Source organism: Mus caroli, unplaced genomic scaffold (assembly GCF_978045245.1).
Source record: "Mus caroli unplaced genomic scaffold, Mus_caroli_1 scaffold_1, whole genome shotgun sequence".
Classification (NCBI taxonomy): Eukaryota; Metazoa; Chordata; class Mammalia; order Rodentia; family Muridae; genus Mus; species Mus caroli.
Window position 1 is genome coordinate 13,749,770 of NW_028227256.1, and position 19,013 is coordinate 13,768,782.

Here is a 19,013-nt window from a genome sequence, read left to right on the forward strand (position 1 = left end):
AGGCTTCTTGTATGTTCATGGGCATCTCTTTCTTTAGATTTGGGAAGTTTTCTTCTATAATTTTGTTGAAGATGTTTGCTGGTCCTTTGAGTTGAAAATCTTCATTCTCATCCACTCCTATTATCCGTAGGTTTGGTCTTCTCATTGTGTCCTGTATTTCCTGGATGTTTTGAGTTAGGATCTTTTTGCATTTTCCATTTTCCTTGATTGTTGTGCCGATGTTCTGTATGGAATCTTCTGCACCTGAGATTCTCTCTTCCATCTCTTGTATTCTGTTGCTGATGCTTGCATCTATGGTTCCAGATTTTTTTCCTAGGGTTTCTATCTCCAGTGTTGCCTCATTTTGGGTTTTCTTTATTGTGTCTACTTCCTTTTTTAGGTCTAGTATGGTTTTGTTCATTTCCATCATCTGATTGGATGTGTTTTTCTGTTTCTCTTTAAGGACTTCTACCAGTTTGGTTGTGTTTTCCTGTTTTTCTTTAAGGACTTGTAACTCTTTAGCCATGTTCTCCTGTAGTTCTTTAAAGTCCTTCTTGATGTCCTCTACCATCATCATGAGATATGGTTTTAAATCCAGGTCTAGTTTTTCAGGTGTGTTGGGGTGCCCTGGACTGGGCGAAGTGGGAGTGCTGGGTCCTGATGATGGTGAGTGGTCTTGGTTTCTGTTAGTAAGATTCTTACTTTTACCTCTCACCATCTGGTAATCTCTGGAGTTGTTACAGTTGTCTCTGTTCAGAGGTTGTTCTTCTGGTGATTCTGAGTATCCTCTGTCAGCAGACCTGGGAGACAGGCTCTCTCCTCTGAGTTTCAGTGGTTAGAGCACTCCCTGCTGACAAGCTTTCCTCTTAAAGGGAAGGTGTACAGATATCTGGCGTTTGGAACTCCTCCTGGCCGAAGAAGAAGGCCGAAAACAGGACCTTTCCCAGATGCTGTGTTGCTTTGGCAGGTCACAGAAGCTGTAGGCTTCTGTGGTGCACACTCTCAGCTGTGCAGACTAAGTTCCTAAGTTCAGTGGAGTCCTGGATCCAAGATGTGCTCCCTGCTCCTGAGGCAGAGGGCTCCTGTGCAGGGCAGACCACTGTCTTCCAGCTTGGAGGGTGCCGGATGTCTGTGGCCCCAAAAGGGTGCTGCCTCAGTGGCTCTGTGGCTCCAGCCTGTCCCAGAAGCTGTCTGCCTCTGTGGTCCTCACTCTGACCTGTACAGACTAAGTTCGGCGGAGTCCCGGAGCCAAGATGGCGCTCCCTGCAGGGCAGACCACTGTCTTCCAGCTTGGAGGGTGCCGGATGTCTGTGGCCCCAAAAGGGTGCTGCCTCAGCGGCTCTGTGGCTCCCGCCTGTCCCAGAAGCTGTCTGCCTCTGTGGTCCTCACTCTGACCTGTACAGACTAAGTTCGGCGGAGTCCCGGAGCCAAGATGGTGCTCCCTGCAGGGCAGGTCACTGTCCTCTGGCTGGGAGGGTGCAGGATGTCTGCGGCCCCAAAAGCGTATATCCTTTTTCAACATAAATGGTCAATAGGTTTTAAAAATGGTTCAACATCCATAGTCATCATAGAAGTGCAAATTAAAACTACTTTGAGATAACACCTCACCCCAGAAGGCTGTTGTCTTAGGGTTTTCCTGCTGTGAACAGACACCATGTCCAAGGCAAGTCTTATAAAAAACAATATTTAATTGGGGTTGGCTTACAGGTTCAGAGGTTCAGAACATTATCATCAAGGTGGGAGCATGGCAGTAATCAGGCAGGCATGGCACAAGCAGAGCTGAGAGTTCTACATCTTCATCCAAAGGCTGCTAGTGGAAGACTGACTTCCAGGCAACCAGGGTGAGGATCTTCAGCCCACACCCACAGTGACACACCTACTCCAACCAGGTCATACCTATTCCAAGGTCACAAGTCCAAATGCTGCCACTCCCTGGTCCAAGAATATACAAACCATCACAGCTGTTATCAAGAAATCTTACAGCAAATATTGGAGAGGAATACTAATCTACTGACGATGGCAGTAGAAATTAATACAAGCATTGTGGAAAACAGTTTTGAGGTTCCTTAAAAAAATTTAAAATAGAACTATCTTCCAATTCTTCCACTCTTGACCATATGCCCAGAGAGACATTTGCACAAGATATCTATCAACAGATTGTACATAATGAAAATTTGGCACATATACAAAATGGAATATTATCCAATTTAAGAAAAATTAAATAATGAAACATGTAGGAAATGTAGGTGGACTAGAATATTAAGCAATGTCACCCAAATGTAGAAGGAAAAAACCCACATATTTTCTGTCATACTCAGATGTAGTATGTGTGTGTGTGTTTGTGTGTACAAGTGTGGAGATAATATAAAATTTAGAAAGGATACCAAGACAGCATTTGGGTGATGAGGAAAGATGCATATAAGTCCGTCAAAAGATACACGACTCTGTATGCATTTTAATATTGATTGCTCCTTTGCTTTATAAATTTGACTGTAGTGCCTGGCCATTGTGGCCCACGTCTTTAATCCCAGCACTTGGGAGGCAGAAGCAGGTGGATTTCTGAGATTGAGGCCAGCCTGGTCTACCAAGTGAGTTCCAGGACAGCCAGGGCTATACAGAGGAACCCTGTCTTAAAAAAAACCAAAAAAACAAAACAAAACAAAGAAAGAAACAAACAAACAAAAAACCCCAAAACCCCCCCAAAAAACCAAAAACCCAAAAATTGACTGTAGTATGTTACATTGAATCTTTTCTCCAGTCATGTCTAAGTGTTTTCATTGTTTAGGTGTCTAATTCATTCTCTAGATTTGAGAATTTTTCAGTTATAATTTCATTGAATAGGGAAACTCTTTACTCAGAATTCTGTTCTCAGAGAAAAGACTACATACAATACAGAGAAGGTACTTCAAATTGTCATGTCTATTTTGAAGCAACATTAGTCTTTCTTTTTTAAATGTGATTTTTAAAATTTATTTATTTTATGTATGTGAGTACACTGTAGCTGTTCAGATGGTTGTGAGCCTTCATGTGGTTGTTTGGAATTGAATTTTTAGGACCTCTACTTGCTCCAATCAACCCCACTCGCTCTGGCCAACTCCGCTCACTCAGTCTCTGCTTGTTCCAGCCCAAAGATGTATTTATTATTATACATAAGTACACTGTAGCTGACTTCAGACGCACCAGAAGAGGGTGTCAGATCTCATTACGGTGGTTGTGAGCCACTACGTGGTTGCTGAGATTTGAACTCAGGACCTTCAGAAGAGCAGTCAGTGCTCTTATCCACTAAGCCATCTCACCAGTCCCTAGTCTTTCTTTTTATGAGATTTCCACTGGTCATTCTGTGCCTAACCCATCTCTATCTACCCTTACACTATACTTCATTTTTGTCATAATATTCCAGTACAGTTTTCCTATATAGGATTGATTGGAAAACCAGAGGCTACACATATGTTTCCTAGAATAGCTTTGAAGATCCAGAGCAGAACTGGAGTAGCAATAGAAGGGTGCACGTCATTGTTGGGCTTTAAGTCCCTGATGTCCACACTTTAGGAGGGAAGGTCAGAATGTACATGTCAAAGTGCTGGCAAAGGCATCTACCTCGGAGGATGCCTTGCCTGGCATTTTTATACTTGGTTATTTCCTCCGGTTTTGTTTTGCAGTCTTTTTTTTTTCCTTTTTTTTTATTAGATATTTTCTTTATTTACATTTCAAATGTTATCCCCTTTCCTAGTTTCCCCTCTGAAAACCCCCTATCCCTTCCCCCATCCCCCTGTTCACCAACTCACCCACTCCCGCTTCCTGGCCCTGGCAGTCCCCTATACTGAGAGGCATATAGCCTTCATAGGACCAAGGGCCTCTCCTCTCATTGATGAGTTTTGCAGTCTTTTTAGCTGCCCACTTGAGGTTTCAACCCCCAGTACCACTGAAGAGCTGAGGAGAGAAGCTGTTGCCACAGCAGCTAGGCCGTCTTTTTCAGGAGGCTTCTGTAAAAGTGAAGGTGGCTGGAGGTGAGCTTGGTTTGGTTTCTTGTCTTTGCTGTTTTGCCTCTCTCTTTCTCTGTGCTTCTCAGCTGTCCTGCCATCCCTTCTGTGGATCTTAGAAGGACTCCCTCTGATTCTCTTTTCAAGTCATGTCTATTTAATCTTATCCTCATTAGTCTTTCACTGGGTCACAGAAGCAGGTCTAGACCATGGTCACCCAGACATCAGCAAAAATCAGATGACAGCTGGACATTTCTATGTGGAGTGGCCATAGATAAAGTCCTTAAAATCTATTATCTCACTACTTTTATTTATATTTTTTTGGTGTTTTTCTTTTTTCCTTTTGAGATTAAAATACATTACATTATTTCTCCCTTTCCTTTCCTTTCTTCAAATACTTGGATATACTTCTTGCTCCCTTTCAAATTCATGGCTTCCTTTTTTCATCAATTGCTGTTAGATGAATATATGTGTGTGTGTGTGTGTGTGTGTGTGTGAGTGTATGTATATGTATATGTGTATACATATACATACATACAAAATACATATACATATGTATATGTATACACACATGCACATACATACAGAAATGCATACATACACACATGTGGAGTGGCCATAAATAAAGTCCTTAAAATCTATTATCTCACTACTTTTATTTATATTTTTTTGGTGTTTTTCTTTTTTCCTTTTGAGATTAAAATACATTACATTATTTCTCCCTTTCCTTTCCTTTCTTCAAATACTTGGATATACTTCTTGCTCCCTTTCAAATTCATGGCTTCCTTTTTTTATCAATTGCTGTTAGATGCATATATGTGTGAGTGTATGTATATGCATATATGTATACATATACAAAATACATATACATATGTATATGTATACACACATGCACATACATACAGAAATGCATACATACACACATACATATATACTGACATACATACATACTGACATGTGGGACCGTGTGAAAGGCATTCTGTTTTCTGGTTGAGCTAGGTTTAAACCCTGGAGACCCAGCAGGAGACCCAGATGCCCCAGCAAGCCTAGGACACTCTTGTTCCCGTGAGAACCAGTTGGAGCTCTCCTCCTGCCCTGTTCCCTTCAACCTGGGCCAGAGTCAACCTATGGGGCCCCCTACTCTGTTCCCAGCTCTTCCACAGCATCCAGTGGAGTCTGCGGTGTCCAAGAGCCTGAGAACCTGTCATCCTCAGCCTCTGTTCAGGCCTGAGCCAATTCTGGCAGGACTGCAGGGACAAGAGTGTCCTAGGCTTGCTTGGGTGGGTGACTTGGTTCGGTGGAAGCCATGCAGAGAGGCCTCCTGTGGGAGATTGGAAACGTGGCTCTTTAGAGGAAGACCTGCTCCATTGCTCCAGCATGGCAGATCCCCATGAGAAAAGGCAGTCGATGGTTTTAAGGCGTTTATTGTCATGGCAGAGAGTCATGATGAGTGAAACCATACCCCATTTTCTCAGAGTGGGCCTGAGATTAGGGAAGGGGAACTAAAAGGGTAGTAGAGGCAGAAAGAGGGAGAGAGTAGAGAAGTAGAGGCTGACCATGACCATGTGGAGAGAGGGGAGAAGGGAATTTGGAGAGAGGGGGAGCAAGAGGGCAAGAGAGAGAGGCAAGAGTAAGAGAGTAAGAGTAAGAAAGGGAGGAGGGGGCAAGCAGCCCCTTTTATAGTGGGTCAGGCCTACCTGGCTATTGCCAGGTAACTGTGGGGAGGAGCATACATGACTCATGCCAGGTAACTGTGGGGGTGGAATACAGACAGAATAGCAGGGGTTTGGGGCATTGATACAGACTTATGGAGAGCTGAGGCCTGGTGTCTGGGGTCATGGCAAACATCTTCTGTCCCTTGCAGGAACACCTGCTGGGTTTAAACCTAGTTCAACCAGAAAACAGGCTGCCTTTCATGGTTCCACAACTCCCTCTTTTACTTTTTTAAAAGAGAGGGGTCACTGGAGTGACTGTGTCATTTGTAGTGAAAAATTTCAAAAGAAAACACTATACAGGGTGGAGGGGTAACACAACTAAGCCAGAGTGGTAAGGAGGGTTAAGAGTGGGGGTTGGGAAGGCAAGGGATTATTGAATCAATTAATTGTTCCATGGGTAGTACAGTTTGAGGGTATTAACATCAGGCTTAAACAGCATTTGATTAATCTAGATGGACATCATGTTTTTCTTACTATCCTGTAACTTCCCCCAAGTTCAGTAGCAATTTGACTTTGGCAAGAGAGTTCACCTGTAGCTGGAAGGTCCCAAGTCTGTCCTCTGTGGGGCTCAGCACAAGTCTCTGGATCTCAGTGTTTGTCTTGGGTGTCTTCAGTCAGATGAAGTGTCTGGAGGAAGGCAGCTTTGTTGTCTGCTAGTCTCAGGAGATGGCTCTCTCTCTGCTAGATCTGTGGTAGCAAGCACTGTCCTTTTCTTTTGTAGGGATAAACTTGTAGGGTAATTACAAGAGGAGCAGAATCCCAGCAGCCCCCTGCATAGTGTGGATAGTGAATGTTAAGCCTTCAATAGTTTGCATGGGAGCACATCATTGGCCCATTGGCCGAGGAGGAAAATGTGTTAGTTACATATCCAGGATAGGCAGTAACAGTTTGTCTGTAAAAGGAAACGTTGTTAATTAAGGATTGAATAATGGTAATCAACATAGTTGATTTGACCTGTGGAAGTAGACTAGATGACTTTTGAACCTTAAAAGAAATCCTAAACAAGTTGAGAATTTTTGGACATACATCATGAGTGCTAGGAAGAAAAATAAACATTTAAATGAAGAAGCAAGAAAATTTTGGGTTCAGAAGCACGAACATTGTTTCAGGTGTTCCTGTTAGGGAGAGTCTGCCACACTGACATACATAAATACATACACACATACACATCCATACATACATATTGACATACATACATATTAACATACAAACATACTGATGTATACACATATTGACATACATACAAATTTTTAAATATAACCTGCTGAACAACATTTCTCACCCAGCAGGCATTGAAATTGTGACCCTCGTGAACAGCTTCCCAAATGTATAAATAAATTGTAAGCCACTGTCACCATATCTAGTTAAAGTCAATCTCAACCGAGTGTCAGAAATGTGAGAATCTCTTAGCTATATTTTTTGTGGCAACATTTCACATGCAGCTATGGTCAAATGTCAGTCAGGTATTCTGAAGAATGGACTGGAACATCTGCTTCCAAGATGTCTCACTCATGCATATTTGCTGGGGGCTTTAGTTTATCTCTACATAAACAAATCCATTGGATGACTCAAGTTCCTCATGACACAGTGGCTTTCTTATGTGGGAGAAGTGATCTAAGAGAAAATATGGAGCAAGTTATGACATATTTTTTATGACACAGTCTTAAATAATACAGGTTATCGTTTCTCTCTATCTTTGATAGAAGTTATTAAGTCCAGCCACACTAAAAGGTGGGGAATTCACTTTATTTACAGAAAGGGTTGTAGACAAGATTTGTTGGCATTTTTAAAGACTACACAAGGGGCTGGAGATATGGTTCAGTGGTTAAGAGCATTTACTGTTCTTGCAGGGGACTCAAGTTTGGTTTCCATCACCCACTTTGGGCATATCACAACCACCTGTAACTCCAGCTTCAGAGGCTCTCACATCCTTTTCTGGACTCCATGGGCACTGGCACTCATGTGCACACACATAGAGATACACATATATACATAGTTAAAGTAAAATAAGTAGCACACATATGACCTTGAAGAGATGGCTTAGCAGTCAAGAGCACCTGCTGCTATTAAAGAGTACATGAATTTGGTTCCAAGCACCTATGTTAGTTGGGCCACAACTGCCTGTTGTAAAATGGTCTGACATCCTCTTTCTGAATTCCATGTGTGCCTATACTCACAGGCAGATACACATAGATGCATACATACACATAGTTAAGAATAAAAATAAGCCACACAAATGTTTTCCTATTGATTAATCCATTTAATTAGGAGTGTGACCTAATGTGGTCACATCAGGAGTGTGACCAGAACTATAGTGAGTTCATAGACTACTATGCAGGAAACTGACAGCCTTATAAAACTTAGACTTGTTATCCATAAATGCAGTGCAACTCTATTCATTTGTTATACAATTGTATTAATTTTCATAAAAGTACCATATGCATCATTTATAAAATTTATTAGTAACTATTATTATTATTATTAATTTTGAGAAGAGGTATCAGTATATAGCCTTAACTGGCCTAGACAAGGCTGGCAGAGATTAGCCTACCTCTTCTTCCTGAGTCGTGGGATTAAAGGTGTGTGCTCCCACACTAGCCCTCTAAATTTTTTTTTTTTTTTTTTTTTTTTTTTTGTTCTTTTCGAGACAGGGTTTCTCTGTATAGCCCTGACTGTCCTGGAACTCACTTTGTAGACCAGGCTGGCCTCGATCTCAGAAATCCGCCTGCTTCTGCCTCCTGAGTGCTGGGATTAAAGGCGTGTGCCATCACCGCCCAGTGGTAATATTGCATTATGTAAATGTGCCATTTTATTTATTCATTTTTCTACTGAGGGACATCTAGGTTATTTTTAATTTCTGGCTATTGTGAATAGAACAGCAATAAACATGGTTGAACAAGTATCCTGTGGTAGGATGAGTATATGGCCGAGAGTGGTATAGCAGGATCTTGAAGTAGATCAATCATCATCTTTATGAGGAACCAACATACTGATTTCCACAGTCTCTCTAGGAATTTATTATGGAAAAGTGTTGTATTTTTGTTAAGACCTTTCTCTTTGAATCTAATGATATGATCATGTGTTTTTTTTTGTCTTTCTGTTTAAATGATGGACTGCATGTATCAATTTATGAGCCATCCCTGCATCTCTGGGATGATGTCCTACTTGATCTTGGATAATCTTATTGATGTGTTCTTGGAATCCTTTTGCAAGTATTTTATTGAGAAATTTTGCATCTATATTCATAAGGGAGATTGCTCTGCTCTATAATTCTCTTCCTTTGTGGGTTTTCATGTTGTTTGGGAATGGGGTAATTGTGGTCTTGAAAAACCAATTGGTTAATTTTCTTCTGTTTCTATTGTATGGAATAATTAGGTGAATTTGACTTAAACTCTTCTTTAATAGACTGGTAGAACTTTCAGAATGAATTTTTATATATAGAAAAGTATTTTAATAGACTGTTTTTAAAAAAGTATTTTAATAGACTGTTGTCCAGTTAATCCAACAATGGCTACCTAAAAATGGAAAGCCCAAGAATTGAGTAGTTGTTGACTCCACAAGGCTGGATATCTCAGCTGGTCTTTATTATACATTGGAATCATAAAGAAGTAGGCTGTAATGACAGTGAAGGAATGGAATTGATATTCAGTGGAGAACAAGAACAAGCAAGTAAAGAGAAAACAAGCTTCCTTTTCCCATGTCTTTTATATAGGCTGCCAGTAGAAGGTGTGGTCTACCTTAAAGGTGGATCTTCTCACCTCAAAGGATCTGGATTAAAGGTTTATCTTCCCACATCTAAGATCCAGATTAGAAGTCGATCTTTTTACTTTAAGTGATCTAATTAAGGGAAAAAAAAATCTCTTTATGTACCCCAGTCATTTGGGTTTTAGTTAATTGCAGATTAACTAAAATTAAGTTGACAAGGAAGAATAGCTATCACATTGAGAAATATTGATGAACAATGTTTGTTGAGGCCTGTTTTGTTGTTGTTGTTGGTGTGTGTGTGTGTGTGTGTGTGTGTGTACACTTCTCTTCTTGATTTCCTGGACTGGGATTATTTATTTATACTGTTTTATTGGATTTACTTAACCCCTTTTAATTGGAGTCTTCTTCCTAGTGCCTTCTATAGAGCTGGATTGATTTGCAGATGGATATTGGTTAAATTTGGTTTTATCATGGAATGTCTTAATTTCTCCTTCTATTCTGATTGAAATCTTTGCTGGCTATAGTAGTCTGGGTTGACATCTGTTGTCTTTTAGTATGCAGCAGATCTATCCAGGGCCTTTTGGATTTTAGAGTCTTCATTGAGAAGACAGATATTACTTTAATAGGTCTACTTTTATGGTAATTGGTCTTTTTTTCCTTGAAGCTTTTAATATTTTTCTTTGTTCTAAACATTTGGTGTTTTGATGATTATGTGCCAAGGAGACTTTATTTTTTGGTCCTGTCTATTTGTTGTTCTATATATATCATGTACCTTGATAGGGATCTCCTTTAGGTTTGGGAAAATTTCTTTTATGATTTTACTGAAAAACATTTTGAGAATATTTTCTGTGCCTTTACCTGGGGTTCTGTTCCTTCCTTTACTCCTACTACTATTAGATTTATCTTTTCACGATGTCCTGACTTTCCTGAATGCTTTGCTCCGGGAACTTTTTAGATTTAGCATTTTCTTTGACCAAGGTATAAATTTTTTTTTCCATCATGTCTTCAATGCCTAAGATTCTCTTTTTTATAGTCTATTGGTGAGGTCTGCCCTTGTAACTCCTATCTGAGTTTGTAAATTTCCATTTCTGGATTACTCCCAATTTGCACTTTATAGATTATATTTCCACTTTAAGATTGTGAACTGTTTTATTCATTTCCGACCAATGTTTGTGGTTTTATAGATTTCTTCCTTCCTTCCTTCCCTCCTTCCCTCCTTTCTTTCTTTCTTTCTTTCTTTCTTTCTTTCTTTCTTTCTTTCTTTCTTTCTTTCTTTCTTTCTTTCTTTCCTTATCATCCAGTTTGTAGGTCTTTATTTTATTAGAGGATTTTAATGTTTAAAAAGGGACTTGCATATTGTTCTATAAAGTATTATACAAAGATGAATAATTATAATCTTATTTATTTAGATGTCTTTAGCTTTTTTATTAAATCTTATTAATCATTTTATTTGTTTACATTTCAAATGTTATTCCCCTTCCTAGTCTTCCCTCCACAAGCCCCCTCCACCTCCCCCTTGCCTCAAAGAGGATGCTCTCTCACCTACCCACCCACTTGGACCTTACCCTGTTGTAACCCTTGAACTACTGATGGTAATTCTCTGTGGATAACTGTCCTGTTTCTTAAAAGTCTCACCAAAGAGACTTCAGAATTGTGTACAGCTAGTTTGCCTCTGTGTTTTCCCCCACAGAAGCTCCCATCCTCCCTCCAACCCATGGCAAGCACAGCTGGTTTCTGTGCTGCGTCCTCCTGCAGCAAGCCCTGTGCTCCCTCCTCCTTCCTGGCTGCTCCAAGGGAACCCAGCCTAGCGTTAGAATGGCACTACCCATAAAACTGTTCCTTAATGGAGACATCCTGAGGAGCCACCATCTTCTAGCCACCATCTTCCCTGCCTCTGCATCTCCAAAACCAACATTCTTCCTGATCAATGGCTGAACTCTCCAGGTTCCTGTCCTTGAGACCTTAAAGACCTTAAAGAAAGAACAAACTCAAAGGAGATTAGGGCCGGAGTTTAAATCATGGAGAAAAGGTCACAGACAGTTAAGACCAGCCATAAAATTAGTCCCTGAAGAGACACCCATTAACCCCCCTCCCAGCTTCAGTTCTGTCACACCAAATGATTACAGCCCTTCACTACCCTTTTCTGTGAACATTCAGGGGATTCCTGACTATACTGTATATAAACCCAGTGCTTTCCGGACTCATGCATCTCTTGCCAACATTCACCCTGTGAGTGCGGGGCATGTGATTCAAGTTCGAACTTGAACAATAAAAGACTTTTTTGCAAGTTGCAGTGGACTTTGAAATTCTTGGGCTCATCTGTGTTCCTCATGGACTCAGGGCATAACAACCCCTCTAGCATCCCCCTTCTCTTGGGCATCAAACCTCCACAGGACCAAGTGCCTCCTCTCCCACTGATGTCAGATAAGGCATTCCTCTGCTACATATGTGGTGGGAGCCATATACCAGCCCATGTATACTCTTTGGTTTGTGGTTTAGTCCCTGAGTGGTCTGGTAAGGTGATACTGTTGTTCTTCTTATGGAGTTGCAACACCCTTCAGCTCCTTCAGCCCTTCCCCTAACTCTTCCATTGGGGTCCCCAGGCTCAGTCTGATGGTTGGCTAAGAGACTCTGTGTCTGTCTTAGTCAGGTGCTAGCAGAGTCTCTTAGAGAATAGCCATACCAGCTGATCTTGGCATTAGCAATTGTGTCGGGATTTGGTGTCTGAGAATGGAATGGATCACATGGTGGGGCAGACTCTGGATTGCCTTTCCTTTAGCCTCTGCTCCATTTTGTCCCTGCATTTTCTTTATACAGGGACAATTCTGGGTTAAACATTTTGAGATGTGTGAGTGGCTCCATCCCTACACTGGGGCCATGTGTGTCTACTGGAGGTGGCTTCTTCAAACTCTGTCTCCCAGCTGTGGGGCATTTCAGCTTTGGGTCCTGGGAGTCCCTGCCCTCTGGGACTTTCTAGTGATCCCCCAAGTCCCCCCCCCCACCCTGCGACTTATTTCTATCTATTCTCCTGGCACTCTGGACTTCTGTCTCTTCCATACATGGTCCCACTCCTCCCCATCCCCTCTCGTGCCCAGGTCCCTCCCTCCCCTCCCTTGATTATTTTGTTCCCCCTTCTAAGTGGGTTTGAAGCATCCACAGTTTGGGTTTCCTTCTTGTTAAGTGTCATATGGTCTGTGAGTTGTATCGCAGGTATTCTGAGTTTTGGACTAATATCCACTTATCAGTGAGTACATACCATGTATGTTATTTTGGGTCTGGGTTACCTCACTCGGGATAATATTTTCTAGCTCCATTTGCCTACAAAATTTGTGAAGTCATTGTTTTTAATAGCTGAGTAGTATTCCATTGTGTAAACGTACCGCATTTTCTGTATCCATTCTTCTGTTGAGGGACATCTGGATTATTTCCAGCTTCTGGCTATTATAAATAAAGCTGCTGTGAACATAGTGGAACATGTGTCCTTGTTATATCTTGGAGCATCTTTTGGGTATATGCCCAGGAATGGTATAGCTGGGCCTTTAGGTGGAACTATTTCCAATTTTCTTAGGATTCATTCCACATAGACACCAAACCCAGACACTATGACTGATGCCAAGAAGTGCTTGTTGACAGGAGCCTGATATAGCTGTCTCCTGAGAGGCTCTGCTAGATCCTGACCAATAAAGATGTGGATGTTTGTAGCCAATCATCAGACTAAGCATAGGAACCCCAATGGAGGAGTAAGAGGAAGGACTGAAGGAGCTGAAGAGGCCTTATATGGCATCAATGGGAGGGGAGGCCCTTGGTCCTGTGAAGGCTTGATGTCCCTGTAGAGGATTGCTAGGGTGGTAAGGAGGGAGTGGTTTAGTGGGTGGGAAGCACCCTCATAGGAGCAGGATAAGGCAGGATGGGATAGGGGGTTTGCAAAGGGGAAACTGGGAAAGGGAATAACATTTGAAATGTAAACAAATAAGATATCTAATTCAAAATAAAAAATAAAGTAGCCCCTATAGACTTATGGGGAGTGGCATTATTGGAGATGTGGCCTTGTTGAAATAGGTGTTCTTGTTGAAGGAATTATGTCACTAGGGGTGGGCTTAGAGGTTTGAGAAGCTCAAGCCAGGACGAATGTCATTCTTTCTTCCTGCTGCATGATGGTCCAGATGTAGAATTCTTAGCTCCTTCTCCAGCACTATGGCTGCCTTCATGTCTTGATTTCTACCATGAGAATAATGGACTAAACCTCTGAACCATAAAGCAGCCCCAGTGAAATCTTTCCTTTATAAGAACTGTTGTGCTCATGGTGCTTCTTACAGCAATGAAAACTCTAAGATAGTGAGTCCATGACTATAATGGTGGGAAGCAGGTGTGGTGCTGGAGTAGCAGCTGGTCTGATCCACAAACAGGAGGTAGAGAGAGAGAGAGGGGAGAGGGGGGAGGGGAGGGGAAGAGACAGAGGGAGAGAGGAGAGAATTGGGAATAGAATAGGCTTTTGACACCTCTAAGTCCACCCCTAGTGATACCCCTCATCCAACAAGGAGGCCACACCTATTAATCCTTCCCAAACAGTTCCATCAATGACCAAGCATTCAAATATATGAGCCTATTGGGGCATTGCCATTCAAACTTCCATGTAATAGTTTCTAATTTTCAGGTGATCAAAATGAGATTTCAGAGGGAAAGTGGTGTGCTTACAATATCAAGGCAGGCAGGGGAGGGGCTGGAACTGCTAGGTTTTCATTTATATGATTAAGTCCTCTGGGACAGGTTTTGAGTTTTTGTTCATGCAGTTTTCCCACAACCCGTAAGTTCTCAAGATGGTGTGCATGTATCTTTCTCTGTGTGCTTTGTTGAACATCAAAACAAGGACCTACATACAAGTGTTCTGCCACCGACCCTTCAACTACTCTTCTAGCCCTTAAACTACTCTTCTTGATTCAGTATTAGTAAATCAAGAGAGTATATATTATAATTTAAATGTAACAGTTTTCAAAAAGAAGAATCTAGACTTTATTGTGCCTTATTTTTGTGACTGTAATGTGGGTGAGTGAGCTGGGTAAAGGCAAATGCCCAGAGTACTGGGCCTGGAGGCTTAAGACTCCTTGTAGGTTATTTAAGTAGCACCAGTTTCTTGATCTCCCCTGGCATTCATGTGGGATGGGCTTGCTTAATCTTGCTCTATTTGTCACATGTAGCCTAGCTGGGGAAGGTTTTCCAGTCTTCTTCTTCATTAGTCTTGCTCTCCCTGACCCTACTTTTCTTCCACAACTTGTCAACCAGTTTGTTCAACAAGTAAATGGTATAAAAGGAATAGAAGAGGCTGGGGATGATGTAGCTCAGGGATAAGTATTAACATGGAGGAGGTTCTAGGCCTCCTCTTTAGCAAGAGATGTGGGGGATTGCAGGTATAGAATTACAGTTGAGATGCAAGATGTTCAACATCTGTTGGAAAGTACTGGAAACAGTCTGAGAAGTCTCTACACTATGCAGGCTCAGCAAAGTCTTGGAGAACCTCGATGGGTCCTTCAAAGTATATTATACATTATTTTATTTTGAATTCTCTGTGTCTGTGTGTTAGTGTATGGGTATGTAGACACAAAAATAGATGCCTGTGGAGGTCAGAAGAGGGTTTCTGATCATGTGATGCTGGAATTACCTATAGTTGTGAGCTGCTTGACTTGGGAGCTCATCGAATCACAAGGGTTTTTAAAATACTTCCCTGACATTGTAAGATTATTTATTTATTTAGGGTTTCAAAATGTCATTCCCATGCAAGTATGTAATAGATTTTAAACATATCTCCCCATTAATTTCTGCACTCCATTTTCAGTTCCTTTATTAGTGTGAATGAAAGAGACATGCTATGAATAACAAAAGATAGTTTGATTTCTCAGGGTAGTCTGTATCTTTAGAATTTCTGTGTCAGGAATCAGGGAAAATGATCAAATGAATTTTTTACTAAACCACAGGTGTCATAATGGTACTAATGCTTGTGTTTTAAAAAATTGCAAAAAAAAAAAAAAAAAAAAAAAGAAAGCCGGGCGTGGTGGCGCATGCCTTTAATCCCAGCACTTGGGAGGCAGAGGCAGGCGAATTTCTGAGTTCGAGGCCAGCCTGGTCTACAGAGTGAGTTCCAGGACAGCCAGGGCTACACAGAGAAACCCTGTCTCGAAAAACCAAAAAAAAAAAAAAAAAATTGCTTGGGCTGGAGAGATGGCTTAGTGGGTAAGAGCACCGACTGCTCTTCCGAAGGTCCTGAGTTCAAATCCCAGCAGTCACATGGTGGCTCACAACCATCTGTAATGAGATCTGACGCCCTCTTCTGGTGTGTCTGAAGACAGCTACAGTGTACTTATATAATAATAAATAAATCTTTTAAAAATTGCTTAGTTATGAATGTTGTGCTCTGACATATATGGTAGCAAATAGGTTCCAGGATGTGCACCAGTAAAACAATAGCAGCCACTGGACTAGAAGAGGACAGTTGAAACAAGAATGTTAGTGTTGATAATTCTTAAAACTAGAGATGCACTTGCACAGGTTTTCTTTAATATTCTATTTATGTGTGTATTTGAACATTAAAAATTTAATATGTAAATTACATAAATAAATATGTGAAATAGCATGTAATATACATATAATATGCAAATATAAAATACAAAAAATAAAAAAAATATTCAAGGCTATATAAGAATAAGTACTTAGCATTTGGTCAAGGATTATAGCAAATAAAGTAGGCATATATTATAGTCTCCCTTTAAAAATTTTTTAAAGATTTATTTGTTTACTTTATGTATGTGAGTACACTGTAGCTGTGTAGATGGTTGTGAACCTTCATGTGGTTGTTAGGAATTGAATTTTTAAGACCTTTGCTCCCTCTGGTCAGCCCCACTTGCTCAGGCCCAAAGATTTATTATTATACATAAGTACACTGTAGGAGATTTTAGACACACCAGAAGAGGGCGTCAGATCTCATTATGGGTGGTTGTGAGCCACCATGTGGTTTCTGGGATTTGAACTCAGGATCTTCGGAAGAGCAGTCAGTGCTCTTACCCACTGAGCCATCTTGCCAGCCCCCTAAAAATATTTTTAATTACACTTATTTTGTGTTTGTATGTGAGCACATGCCACAGTGTGTATGTGGAAGGGGAGTTGGTCTTCTGCCATGTGGGTCTGGGCATTGAATTTAGGTTGTCAGGTTTGGCAGGTGGTGTCTTTACCTGCTGATTTACCTTGATGGCCCTAATTGGGTGTCTTTCACATGCTAAAGATAGAATTCAAATTCAGTTTTGAGTATCATACTCATCTTCCTAGCTTAGGAGATAGCGTATCAGCCCATAGTGTAACTGTCCTGTCAGGAATGAAGATTCAAAAAAAAAACAAAAAAACAAAAAACACTTGTGCCCCTCAGCTTAGCTATCAAACTATCAAGACAATGGACCCCAAGGGATTGGAATTTCTCAGAAGTTTCATGCTAGGGAGTGGAAAAGGCTGGGTTCTGATTTGAGAGAGCTTGTGTAGTGGAAAGAGATTTCACAGTTCCAACAACTCATGAAACCCCTCACAAGAGACAATGGGTCAGTGCCTGGCAGGACTACAAAGTGACCAGGTTTGCTTAGTGATCCAATACTGCTTGCCTGTTTGTAGGAAGTACAGTGAGCTGTGTGTAGGAAGTACAGCTTTAAAATTATGAAGTTAAAGATATTTCTGATTTTATTTTCAACCATTGTTTTTATTGTATTTAAAATATTTTGTTTTGTTATTTTGACAGTTCTTGCAAGGGAGGTGTAATGGCTATTCCTGATTGTCAACTTGACTATATCTGGAATGAACTACAATTCAGAATTGGAGGGCTCACCTGTGATCCAGATCTTGCGGCTGGAAGACATGTTTCTGACCTGGATCTTGGCATGGAGATCTTGAGGCATAGTGGCTATGAAAAACTTAGGCTCAGGTACCTTTACAATACACACAGGCTCAGTACACACCTTTAATCCCAGGAGAATAAGGCAAGGAGGTCTCTGAGTTCAAGGTCAGCCTGGGACAAAACAAGTCTCAGATCCAGGCATGGTGGTACAGACCTTTAATCTGGGCCACATCTTCTGCTGGAGACCTACATAAGGACATTGGATGTAGGAAGATTCACTCTTCTTCAACTGCTTGTATTCACTTGCCAGCACATCTATTGGAATCTACTTCTACTAAAGACCAACTGAAACAATTGGCCTTGTGGGACTGAGTGACTACTAGATTTGTGGACTTCCAATTCACAGCTGACCATTGTTGGGGAGCTGGACTACAAGCCGTAAATCACCATAATAAATGCCCTCAATACAGAAAGACATTCCATGCAATCAGTGACTAATACAGAAGTGAAGATCCTTTTTCTGACTTATCCGAACTGGATTTGTAACCAAATCCCCTATAACAGAAGAAAGGTTTACAAGAGAAGAGCATGAAAATTTATTTCATAGAAACCCCCTTTTTTTGTGTGGGTTATGTGTGGCACAGAGGATCAAACCTCAGGACTTGTGCTTGCTATTGAATGAATTTTCCCACTGAGCCACATTTCTATACCGATCTAATATGCTTTATGTCACTTTGGAGCCTTTATAATAAAAAATAGATCCAAAGATCACTTCTTTATGGTTATGTTTGTGTCTTTATGTTTAATGAGTGGTAGATACTTCTGGAAACACATAATTGGAAAAAGGGTAATGTTAACAAGCTGGAGGAAATGTAGCAGGAACTGTGATTTAGATTTCTCTCTGTGACCATGTGTCTTCAGAGGTAAGACTCTTTCCTTCCTTAGGGACTACAGAGATGGCTCTGTGGTTAAGAGTACTGGCTGCTTTTGTGAAGGATCTGGGTGATTCCCAGCACCTATGTGGCAGCTCACAAATATCTGCAACTGGTCCCAGGGGATCTGATGTCCTCTTCTAACTTTCATGTGCACTAGGCACTCACATGATACATATACATACAAAAAGGCAAAACACACATATACATGAAATAAAAAGAAACTCTCTTTTGTGTATAGAGGGCATCTCTCTAGTTAGGGTCATGTTCTCCTTCAGGGAAACATGCCCAGGGGAGGTGAGAGTGAATTCAAGAACTTTCTTTTACTATTTTAGTACCAAGGTGTTATATTTTGGGTACCACACACTGAGCCTTGTCTGCCCATGGTATCAATTTGAATCTAGTCCTAGTTATTTTGGTGTAATTTTATATGTAGCTATATATATATATATATATATATATATATATATATATATATATATATATATAGTATATACCTCTAAAGAACTTTTAAAAAGGTAACTATTACCTTTTAAACTATTATGACTAAAAATTTAGCAATTATTTCTTAATGTCAAATAGTCAAACACTTCATTTAAATAATCTTTACTTTTCTAGTTATTCTGTCTACATCAAGATTTTTTGGAAGAAGTTTTTATTAGCACATATTAATTTACATAATGTTTTGATATAGAATTATCATATAGAATTATTTGTATATATTGGATCTTAGCCCTCTCTCAGTGTGAGCGCCCGTCTTGCCAGCAAGAACGAGTCCACAATAGGATCCTTCTGCACACGTTTATTGGGCTGTGCATTGACTGTGTAGGCGAAA